This window comes from Ailuropoda melanoleuca, chromosome 15 (assembly GCF_002007445.2).
Source record: "Ailuropoda melanoleuca isolate Jingjing chromosome 15, ASM200744v2, whole genome shotgun sequence".
Taxonomy (NCBI): Eukaryota; Metazoa; Chordata; class Mammalia; order Carnivora; family Ursidae; genus Ailuropoda; species Ailuropoda melanoleuca.
The window spans coordinates 21,261,840-21,273,096 of record NC_048232.1 but is presented as its reverse complement, the minus strand read 5'-3'; the positions used below and the strand labels follow the sequence as shown (position 1 = coordinate 21,273,096).

Below are 11,257 nucleotides of genomic sequence, written 5' to 3'. Positions count from 1 at the left end.
AATAATATGAAATCAAAAAGTGCCCATTGGCTTAACTCACTATCAAATTATTTTTTTGTAGGTAATATAATTGTAGAGGGGGTTTATAAGGTCTTTTTTTTTCTTTTAAAGATTTTGTTTATTTATTTAACAGAGAGAGACAGCGAGAGAGGGAACACAAGCAAGGGGAGTGGGAGAGGGAGAAGCAGGCTTCTCACTCAGCAGGGAGCCCAATGTGGGGCTCGATCCCGGGACCCTGGGATCATGCCCTGAGCCAAAGGCAGACGCTTAACGACTGAGCCACCCAGGCGCCCAAGGGGGTTTATAAGATCTTCACTAAAGTTCAGCAGCTAGCAAATTCCTCATAGCAGAGAGCTGACCGCAGTCTAAAATGAAAAAAAGAAAGAACCATAGGTGAAAATAAAAAGTATGATCAGAGTTTCATGCATTCTAAGGCCATGGCCTCCCCCCAGATAATCACATCATCATTCAGAGGGTCCATACGAACTCCGCTGATCAGTAGACACCACTGAAACCACGTTCCTCTTACACTTGACAATATGTCAATACTCAGCGTCTTTCCTCATCATTATGGGTTAGAGGTCTTGAAAATGCTTTTGACCTTCTCATTCACTGTTTCCTGATCCCTGAGCCCAAGAAGTTTCTCTGCCTCCCAGACCCCTTGCTCATTCAGCGCTTCTCTGAGGCTACTCCCTTCACCCGAGATGCTCAAATCACCAGACATACAGACCTCAACTTCATCAGTTATAGCCCAGGTTAATAATATTTGCCTTTCAAGGTGTGTGTTGAAGCATTAAAATAAACAGCACACATCTCTATTTCTTAACAGAGAAGTCATTCAAAAATGGAATCGTTTTATTATCTTCTGAGCTTCTAAATTTATCTATAATTATTTTGACAAGTATTACAAATATTTATGTATTTATTTTTCCCTCCCATTAGATTGTAAGCTTCCTGAGGCCAGGATTCACTTTGCTCATCTTGGTATCCCCTGCACACATAGCAAGTTTAAGCACAAAATAAATGCATAGACACCCCATTTAGGAACTGTCAGAACATCAATTCTATCTGTAGCACAGAGAAGTGAACCAGCTTCCACAGGACAGAAAACGTGCTAGTTACATATTAACATGATTCAAACCTAGCGCCTTGTTCCTACTAAGAGTAATTTCCTACAAGGTCCTGATAGTCCAATTACACAACACAGGACTAAACGCAATTACTGATCTAAGGATGATGAGCTCCAAAAATCTCCAAACTAAGATTAGGTTGTAGAATGCATGAACCACTTGAAATTCCCTTTCTCTCTCTCACGTAGGGATGTGCCTAAAGTTCATTCACGACTACCAGTCTGTGAGGTGGTAGTGTTGTGTCGGAAAGAGGCTAAGACTTGGAATCTGACAGCCCCATCTCTGTCGCATTTGTTTTGCAACTGAGTAGAAATGACAATCTCTGTCAAAGCCATGGTTTTCTCATTTCCAACATGGGAATAAAGACTTGCACATCGAAGATTACTGAAAGAATTAAATGACATGGCACACATGAATGTGCATTTCAAAAATTCCAACATACTGTTAATATGTACACAACGTGGGATCATAATTCTCATCCACATAAGTGTGTTTTTGTTTTGTTTTTAAGATTTTGTTTATTTATTTGAGAGAGAGAGAGCACAAGCAGGGGAAGCAGCAGAGGGAGAGGGAGAAGCAGACTCCTCACTGAGCAGGGAGCCCAGTGCGGGGCTCGCTCCCAGGACCCTGGGATCACGACCCGAGCCGAAGGCAGATGCTCAACTGACTGAGCCACCCAGGCGCCCCTGCATTTTTGTGTCCTTAAGCATTCCCTTCAATAAATTAATGTGATGTCTGGGACTTGCTTTATAACAGAGATGGGGCACGAGGTACAGGATAAGAGAGGAAGAGGGCTGTCCACCTGTCGATGCTTATCAGCACTGGGTGATAGATACACACGGGCTCTGAAAAATTCCAAACTGAAAGATGGAATTAAGCAGTGGCATACAATTAAGAATTAATTTCAGGGGCGCCTGGGTGGATCAGTCGGTTAAGCATCCAACTCCTGATTTTGGCCAGGTCATGATCTCAGGGTCATGGGATCTAGCCCCGGGTCAGGCCCCACACTGAGATTCTCTCTCTCTGCCTCTGCTCTTGCCCACCACCTGCACTCTCTCTCTCAAAAAAAAAAAAAAAAAAAAAAAAAAAAAAAAAAGAAAGAAAGAAAGAAAAAGAATTAATTTTAATATAATTTGAGAAACAAACCTTAGCTTCCAGAATGCTGCAGAAAATCATTTTAGAAAGTCAGAGAAGCATTTTAAAAACTGATGAAATGTGTATACAATAAAAAACACAGTGCGGCCTCTTTTTAGAGGGATCTCCAGAATCCTGCAGCCTGGCCAAAGATGCCCTTTGGACTCTGGTCCCTAAATTGCCATGGACTCCGGTCAAGATCCAACTCTGGTAAGCCAATCTTTTTATTTTAGAGTAAAACACTGCTGTTCCGGGAGACCGTTGGTCCAATGCCCCCCTATGAGCCTAGGGACCCTGATATTCATCAGACAGTTTTCTTCCCCCCTCTCTCTTAGGGAGAAAAAAAATGGAATTAATGGACTATAACTCTTAAGCAACTTACCACAAGGTTCTGCAAGTCGTTTCCCAAAAGACAAATATTGCAGCAAGGGAAGAATATGTTATGTTTGCAAAATGCCTTTAAGAATTTTCCTGTCACATAAAATACGTGCACCTTTGCCAATTAGGGTAGTTATTAGAGAAAATCTGTGCAGCTGATACACCTCCATAGGGAAGAGGGCTATGGCGGAATGTCTTTGCAACATCTTCTCTCTAGAGGAGGCGGTAGAGGGTAGAACACTGCTGCCCTTCAGAATAGAAATGCACTCAGGGTCATAGAGCCCAGCTGTGTGTTGCAGGCGAATTCCTTTGTATCCACTTTTGCCCAAGTAAATAAGAGTTCGGGATTGTTCCAAGATTTTGTGAAGAAATATTTCATTTGTCGATGCTCCCAAACCAATGAGAGGAATATCTAGATATTGCTTAACATGGTTTTGGGCAGAAAACAAAGCGGACAGTAGAAAAACCCTTTGACTAATCACTGCCTTTTGGTGCCCTGACATTTCCGCTCCTCGCTAACCCTAGAGAATCAGAAGTATGCTTTTGGCAAGGTCCCAAATCAAATACCTTTTAAGGTCATCCTACTCTGCAAAAGCAGGCACATAATCAATGTTACATGCATTGATCTTAACCCTACATTCTGTGTTTCTTGAACTGGGCGAGTAAAATGAAAATAGAAGCCAAAATATCGTGACTTGCCAAATACCATGGAATTGCATCATACGCAAATTAATTTATGAACCTGTATCAAGGGAATTGAACCATAAGCCTTTGGTATGGGGTAAAAATGGGAAGAGGAGGACAAAAACATCACATGGGTGATGAGAAGGAGGAGGGGGTGGGGAGGAGGAGGGAAAGGAAAGGATTTAAGTAGCGCAGGTGATCGCTCCCAGAGGCTGCTGAGTGTGTGTGGGAGAGGTCAAATGGCACCTAAGGACTGAGAACTTGACCCACCTGAGACAATAGTCCTGGCCAGCAGGACAGACAGGGATTCGCAAATAGCTCATCCAGGAGCTTAGTTTTCCAAAAGTGACTTTCACTAAGTGTTGCCATTAGAACATGCAAAACACTTCGCTATTGAAATAGTGGCAGTAACTTGCACGACTTCCTGAATTGTACCACTCAATGCCAAGAATACATGCTTATTTTAAAATTATTAGGAACTTTTTTGCCACGAGATGATAGATAATCAACAAGTTAAAAATACCCTTCAACATATACACCACATATAAAACGCAACTCCTTCCGAAATTACCATTGTACAGACATATGCAAATTTTGGAATGCCAAAGGGTCAAGAAACAAACTCCTTTGGTGTGTGAAACACACTCATTGGTCCCAAATCAAAACACACTTACAGGTCTTCATTGGTCCTTTGCTTTGTCTTGAATTATTATGGGAGGAGGGAGACAAAAAACTGGTGATAAGATCTATTTTCTCTCTATCCTGATTAACATGTTATATTTTAGTTAAAACCAACAGTGGTATTTTGAGGAACCATCTAGTATATCTGGTGTATTATCCATATTGGACAATCAGAGTGGATCAGAGTTTTTCTTAAGTTTTATTTATTTGAGAGAGAGAGAGCACGTGCGCGCACAGGAGGCGGGGGAGGGGTTAGAAGGAGAAGCAGACTCCCCGCTGAGCAGTAAGTGTAAGACTGGGGGCTCAATCCCAGGCCCCTGGGATCATGACCTGAGCCAAAGGCAGATGCTTAACCAACTGAGCGACCCAGACGTCCCACCTGCTTGCTTTTTAATATAAATAAGTAGGCCCTGAGAAATGTTTTAGGCAGGCCTCCCCGTGCCCCACTGTGCATTTTCAGTACTGCTCATTCAACCTGACCTAATAATCCCTCTGCCTCAGGCGACCTCTGTTCTCCTATTGGACACATTAAGGACACCCGATGTGCTCGGACACATGTAACATCATTTGCACTGTCAGGGAATCAAATAGCTCAGGAGGTGAAGTGATCCTGCCATCTCCGTTGTCTGTTTATTTGTTTGAAGATTTTATTTATTTATTTGAGATAGAGAGTGAGAGTGAGAGCATGAGCTGGGAGACAGAGGCAGAGGGAGAAGCAGGCTCCCCACTGAGCAGAGAGTCTGACACGGGCCTCAATCCCAGGACCCTGGGATCGTGACCTGAGCTGAAGGCAGACACTCAACTGACTGAGCCACCCAGGTGCCCCTCTTTTTTTTTTTTTAAGATTTTTAAATTTATTTATTTGAGAGAGAGAGAGACAGCATAAGCGGGGGAGGGGACAGGCAGAGGGAGAAGCAGACTCCCCGCTGAGCAGGGAGCTTGATGTGGGACTTGATTCCAGGACCTGAGTTGATGACCTGAGCCAAAGGCAAGAGGCTAAACCGACTGAACCACCCAGGCGCCCCCTTTCTTTTTCTTTCTCTTTCCCTTTTTTTTTTTTTTTTTAGGATTATTTTATTCTCCCATCTCCTAAGACAATCAGGAGTTGAGGTGATAGGTAAGAACCAGGAGAAAGACAGATTCCCTCCCCCCCCAGCCACCACAGTGGACTCATGACCTTGAAAAGGCTTTGGAGAGGACCACAAAGGACACTGTTTCCCTCATCCTGACTGTGAGATATTCAGGGAAAGAGGCAACAAATAGCCCCAACAAGAGAAGGTCTCAGTAGAGTCAAGAAAGTGGAGAAACCAGTCCAAGAAAGAGTTGGAGGCCGAAGGGGTTGTGTTGACCACAGAACGGGAGCTCTGGAGAGCGCAGGGAGGGCTGGCAGGCTCACGGAAGGAAGGTTGGATCAGAAAGCTGCTTGGGCAATGAGGGCGGACAGGAGGGAATTGACAGCGAGGAGAGGATCCAGGAGCTACATCCCAGGCCAAGGCCAAAGGGAACAGGCTGTGAAGCCCGTGGGTAGATCCCCTACAGGGGCCCCTACAGGAGGGACTTCTTAGCGCCCCCTGGAAGGAAGCCCTAGTGAGGCCCTGAATGGCAGGTTGCTTTTTCCAGGCTGGCTGACGTAGGCAGCCCCAGAGCCGGGGCAGGTCTGGAAACGGGAAGCAAGAGTGAGCCAGCAGGAGCTCTGACTGGGGCTCTTCACTTGCTCTGGGCCTCTCTTTTCTTACCCCATGTTTCTCCAAGGACCAATCCTGCTCTGAATTGACACATTTTTTTCCTAGGGTATATAAATACCAATCAAGCTAGCTGCCTTGCTCTGGGGTAGGGGCTAATGGGTCCCAAACCAGGGTGCACCACAGACTTGCCTAGGAACCCTAAAATACACAGAGGCACAGGCCCCACCCCAAACCTATTAGTTTAGAATCTCAGCAGGATAATGGGAATTGAAAGGCGCTCACCTGCCTCCCTTTCCAGGCCCCAGTAATGTTGATATTTGGGCCAAGAACCGAAGTTTGGGAATAGTTGACAAAAAGTCAGAGAGTCTCTTTAAGGGGACATTTATTTTGGGAGGGGGCTGGTGGGCAAGCCTCTTTCCCTCACCACGGGTGTCAGAATTAACCCGATCTCCTAAAAATGCAGATTCTTCACTCCCACCCAGGACTCTAAGGGTGGGGTACCTAGGGGACCCAAGCACTCAAACTCTGAGAACCATTGCTTTAAGGTGATGTTTTCTAAACTAAGAGAAAACGAAAGAATTCTGGGACATTCTCTAAGCATACAAATTCCACATCCCCCACCCCTCCTTAGGCCAACTGAAATAGGATCTTCCATGAGGGGCCTGGAAATCTTCAAATGCAGCAAGGTCCTCCACGTGGTTTTTTATCACTAGGCAAATTAGGAAACACTACTTGGAGATAATAATTCAAATTCACTGAACACACACTGTGCACAGGATTCGGACGTTGCTCCTTTACTCCCAACAGCAACAGTACCCCGGGCTGTCCTTCCTTCACAGACCACCCTCCCTCTCCACCAGCCCGCGATGAGTGGAATTTTCCACTTGAATCTCAAGGCAATCTCATTTCACATAACCACAGGCCCTTAGCCTAGATTCTGAGTTCTCTTGGGCCTTGAGATGAAGCACCGATTTCCAGATCTCTCTATTTTACAAAGCACGCCATAAGCTTCTCTGCAGAAGAGAGGAGCTCCGTATGTATTGTTGCTTCTAAGAAATCGGAGTCATTCTGCTTTTTGTCCCAGTGCGTTTGGCAGCTTAAGAGTCTACCTTGATTGTGAAGATGTGGAGACAGGAGTTGGCAGGAAACCTGCTCTGAAAGCAGAGACCTTTTGAGTGACTCTGGCTGGGAGTCAGCGTCCTGCAGAAATTGAACCAGGAAAAGGAACACAGAAAGATCATCTGGTTTGGCCGGCCCTAAGGGCCCGGATGCTGGCCAGGGAAGAGAATTTCAGTGCAGAAGAGAAAGGTAATAGATATTTCCAGTTTCCTGTCACACCCTTCTCCCACATGCTTATCCACATTCTAATCAGCCTTCTGAGACTAATAGTTTCCAGCTTACTAAAAGCCTAGACTCGTCTTTCCTTTCTAATTCCTTTTACCCTTGCCTGTACTGCACGATTTGCACATTGTAGGCTTCTCTAGCCTCTGATTTTTCAATAGCACGAAAGCGAACACTCCCATTCATCTCCAACCTTGAGACAATTACAACAAATGGATATGCTGTTTTCTTATCTTTTCTTATCAATGATTACCCTAATTCCTTCAACATGAGGATGCTGGGGGGGGGGTTGTTTCTCTGTTTTGTTTTGTTTTTGCTCTGAATTAAAAATTTCTTTCTGGAATCTCAAAACAAACATTAAGTACTTATTACTGTTCACAGTTTTCCTTTTTCTTTCTTTAAAAAAAAAAATTCCATTCAGTTTTTGTTATTTAATCCTAGCAAACTGGAAGGAAAAAAAAGATACCCGTGCCTCCATTTTTTTTCTTCACATAAAACTAAAAAAGACCATGAGGTTAGTAATTTGCCTGAAATCATTCAGTTGGTAGGAGCAAGAAGCAGAATTCGAAGCTATGGCTGACTTCAAAGTCTATGCTCTTTCCTCCATATTGGAATTCTCAGTGTCCAAGCTATTCTGTTCATTGCTTTGCATGTTTATCTGTTGTAGCCTCAAATAGATGAAAAATGTGTTCGCAGAAAATGCAGGGCCTCCCTGTACTGGTGTTGTGCTAAACAGTCAGTAGGAATGACAAATAAAAAGAAGTGATGGCTTCTCTCCTTGGCCAAACCCACCTCACTAAATCATTTCCTGAAAGCTTCAAATTAAAAAAACTCCTCAACCAAATTGACCTTTCAGTATGTATATGAGAATCACAAATCATTTGTTGGCATCGCCCAAATACTGGACTGCTGCTTAGACAATCTCAATGTCACTTGTTGGCCTTCCCATACCCTGTGTGGCCTCCTTGCGTGCAGCGTCTCCACTCAGTAGAAAATTGGCTTCAGATACATAGGAACTGTGTTCTTACCAACGATTATCTAGGATCCTTCAACAGGGAGAGAGCTTTACCTTGCTCTCTCCATTGAAAACTACTCATCTGGAACTTTAAAAAGTTGTCAGAACATCATTTTTAAATATTTAGAGGTCTGTATGTTCTGCTCTCTGTTTTGCATGACTGGTCATACAGATCTCTTCAGACGCTTAACCACAGAATGGATGAGATGGCATGATTTGTAGATCTTTTTCCAAAACCTCAGGTTGAAGAATAAAAAGAGGCAAGATGGTCTTTCATCTAAGATAGGAAGGTCTAGGTATTTAGTGGAGTTTGGTTTCTCTGTTTGCTCAACCACCAGTTTCCAGACTTTATAACCTGAGGCTGCCAACTTCTCCCCATTGCCCTTGACCCATCCCCAATTCATGTTGCCATCCTTTCTGGCCTTGACTATCGCCATAAGCGCTCAAGTCTTGCCCTACTGCCGTTTGTTCTCTACTCAGCACAGAGATATTTTTAGACAGTAAATCAATATTTTGTAAACCCTTCCATTTCTTTCCAATCTGCTTAGAATTAAAGCCCAAATTCCTTGCTGTTGCCTATAAGACAGTACAAGGCCTGGCCCCTGCCCCCATCTCCAACCTCATCTCCTACTTTAGTACATATATACCTGTTGAATAAATGAATACCACTTTTCTTAAATTTTCAGATATATGCCAACTTCACAAAAATCATAGTGCTAGACTATAACAAATTTATTGTTATGCATCCACTTGGACAGCAACTAATTGGTAAATGTTACAGGCAAACATGTCTATTACCAATTCTATTTCTGATGTGTTCACAAAAAAGTTCAGAGCCAGTAGGCCACAGGCAGGGGGTCATGGGTGGCCTCTTGGGGTGGGCCTCACTGCCAGGGATGCTGAGCAGTCCTCGGGCCCCCGGCGCCTGGCCAACCTTGCTCTTGCATCCCAGCTCAGGAGGGCCCTCCTGGACCCAGGAGTGGACCCTTGTTGCGGTGAAGCCAGATGGGGTGCAGCGGTAACTCCTTGCAGATGGGTTCCTGAGCTTTGAGAGAAGGGGCCTCAAGCTGACGGGAAGGATGATGCTGCAGGCACAGAGAACATCCTTGCCGAGCACCACCATGACCGGCAGAGGAAGCCCTTCTACCCAACCTCATCAGCTACGTGAGCTCCGGCCCCGTGGTGGCCGTGGTCTGGAAAGACCCTAACATGGTCTGCACCTCAAGGGCCATGGTGGGACACACCAACCCAGCTGAGGCTGCCCTGGCACCACCGGGGGGGCGGGGGGGGACTTCAGTATCCGCATTGGCAGGAAGGTCACACATGCCAGTGACTCCGTGGAGGGGGCCCAGAGGGAGACCGGCTATGGTTCCAGAGTAGTGAGCTGATGAACGAGGCAGACGAAGGCCACCAGAGCAGCACCTACAGCCACCTCTAGCACCACCCAGGGTCAGCTACCTGTGTCGCAAGAACTCGAGCCCATTCCCATGGTCGGCCCGTCTGTCCCAGACCGCCTCCCTGTCCCCTTTCTGCCCCATCCCAGCCCAGAGGGCTTGAGCCACCAACTTCATGTGCCTTTTAGTTTCCTAAGCCAGCAAGAGATTGGACCCAACCCTTACCGTACGGAAGTGCCAGACGATCTTTGGGATGTCTCCCAAAGTGTGCAGGGTGACCTCCCGTCCCCCAAAGGGGGGACATTAAAATTTATGTGCTGTGTGTGTGCGGGGGAGTGGGGATTGCTTATTACAGGTTCTGCCATCTCTGAGGTAGGGATGAGGACTTTATGACAAGTTATAAGAATGTGAGAGTAGAAATCAAGCTTAACGTCTCGCCAAAAGAAAAAGAAAAATTTCAGCTCCCCTCCGACCCCACCCTCAGAGGCATTTTGTGAAAGACTTTTACTTTTTTCTCTTTGACTGACGACTAACAGGACAAAATTTTACAATAATATCCATAATATGTCAGCCAAACAGTCCCTTCTACAGGGGCTTCCTGTTTGTTCTAAGGGCCATCAGTTGCTTGATATCTATTAGCTAAAATCAATCAAGTAGCGGTAGCTGTTCTGGCGATGACAGATCTGATTGTTTTAAATTGATCATTGTATCAATTAGAGGGTCTTTAAAATTCATACCAAAGGTATTTTTTAAAGACTATGCTTTTGGAATTTAAATAAACAACCATCGTTTGTCATTTTTCAAAGCTCGCTACCCTTTTGTTCTACTAACACCTAATGAGCTCAATAGCCAGGAATTAGTGAAATTTAAAGACTGAGAAGTGTCAACACAGGCATGATCTGTGACTAGTTGACAAACAACGCTCAATTAATGGATTTCATGTGGGTGATGGGTGGGTTTATTAATATGCTGATTCTATTCTGGGAGTCCTCATTAGAAGACAGCACTTCATCCTCAGATGTCAAACTTGCTTCCCATGGACGAATTACCATGATACAAAAATAGACTGCAGATAAAGCCCTCAATTTTACTTAGGCAAATCCACGAATGAAGTAACCCAGATTGCTACTTAAACTTACATTTAAAAAGGTAAGAGATTTCAAGTAAAAATATAAAATTCACTGGAAAACATGGACTATTTTTCTAGATTATGATTTTCTTACCTATCACTTAATATTTATTTACACTGGGTTAGGCAGGTAAACGAACGATCGGGATTTTAACAGTAGACTCTTGAAATCATGCTTGAAGGCTCAAACTGAGTACTTACTTAAACAGTCCAAGGATGTATTTTCATGACAGGTATGGTCCCCCATATCTGTCCTTCATCCCATTTTGTTTACTAGAGGAGGCTAAATCTTAAGATAGCCCATTCACTTTGAAAAGCCACTTTCACATATGTTATAAACCAACTAGGTTATCTCTCAAAGGCAAATGAAAAAAACATGCAGAGTCATACTTCCCAGAGATCTTTAATCTGGACTAAAACAAAATCCAAAGGCTTAAATATTTTAACATAATTGGAAAGGATCATTTCATTCCTTACTTTCAAAATATGATCTTTTATATTTAGATCTGAATGACTCAAGTGTGCAGAATCAGCAAACACATGCAGAAAACTAAGATAAATTTACACTAACAGTTTTTATTATATTAACTAAAAGTCGTAAAAGCTTCACATGCTCTAATAAGCCCAGGGAATGCACAAGAGCTAACAACGCCAAGAACAAATTAAAAAGAAAGTTCAGACGTCAG

The 11,257-nt window shown here is 44.1% G+C and overlaps 1 pseudogene; it reads left to right on the top strand.

Annotated features, from left to right (window-relative positions):
* The first annotated feature begins 8,908 nt into the window (after positions 1 to 8,908).
* On the top strand, positions 8,909 to 9,486 carry LOC100468972 (annotated as a pseudogene).
* Positions 9,487 to 11,257: the final 1,771 nt, after the last annotated feature.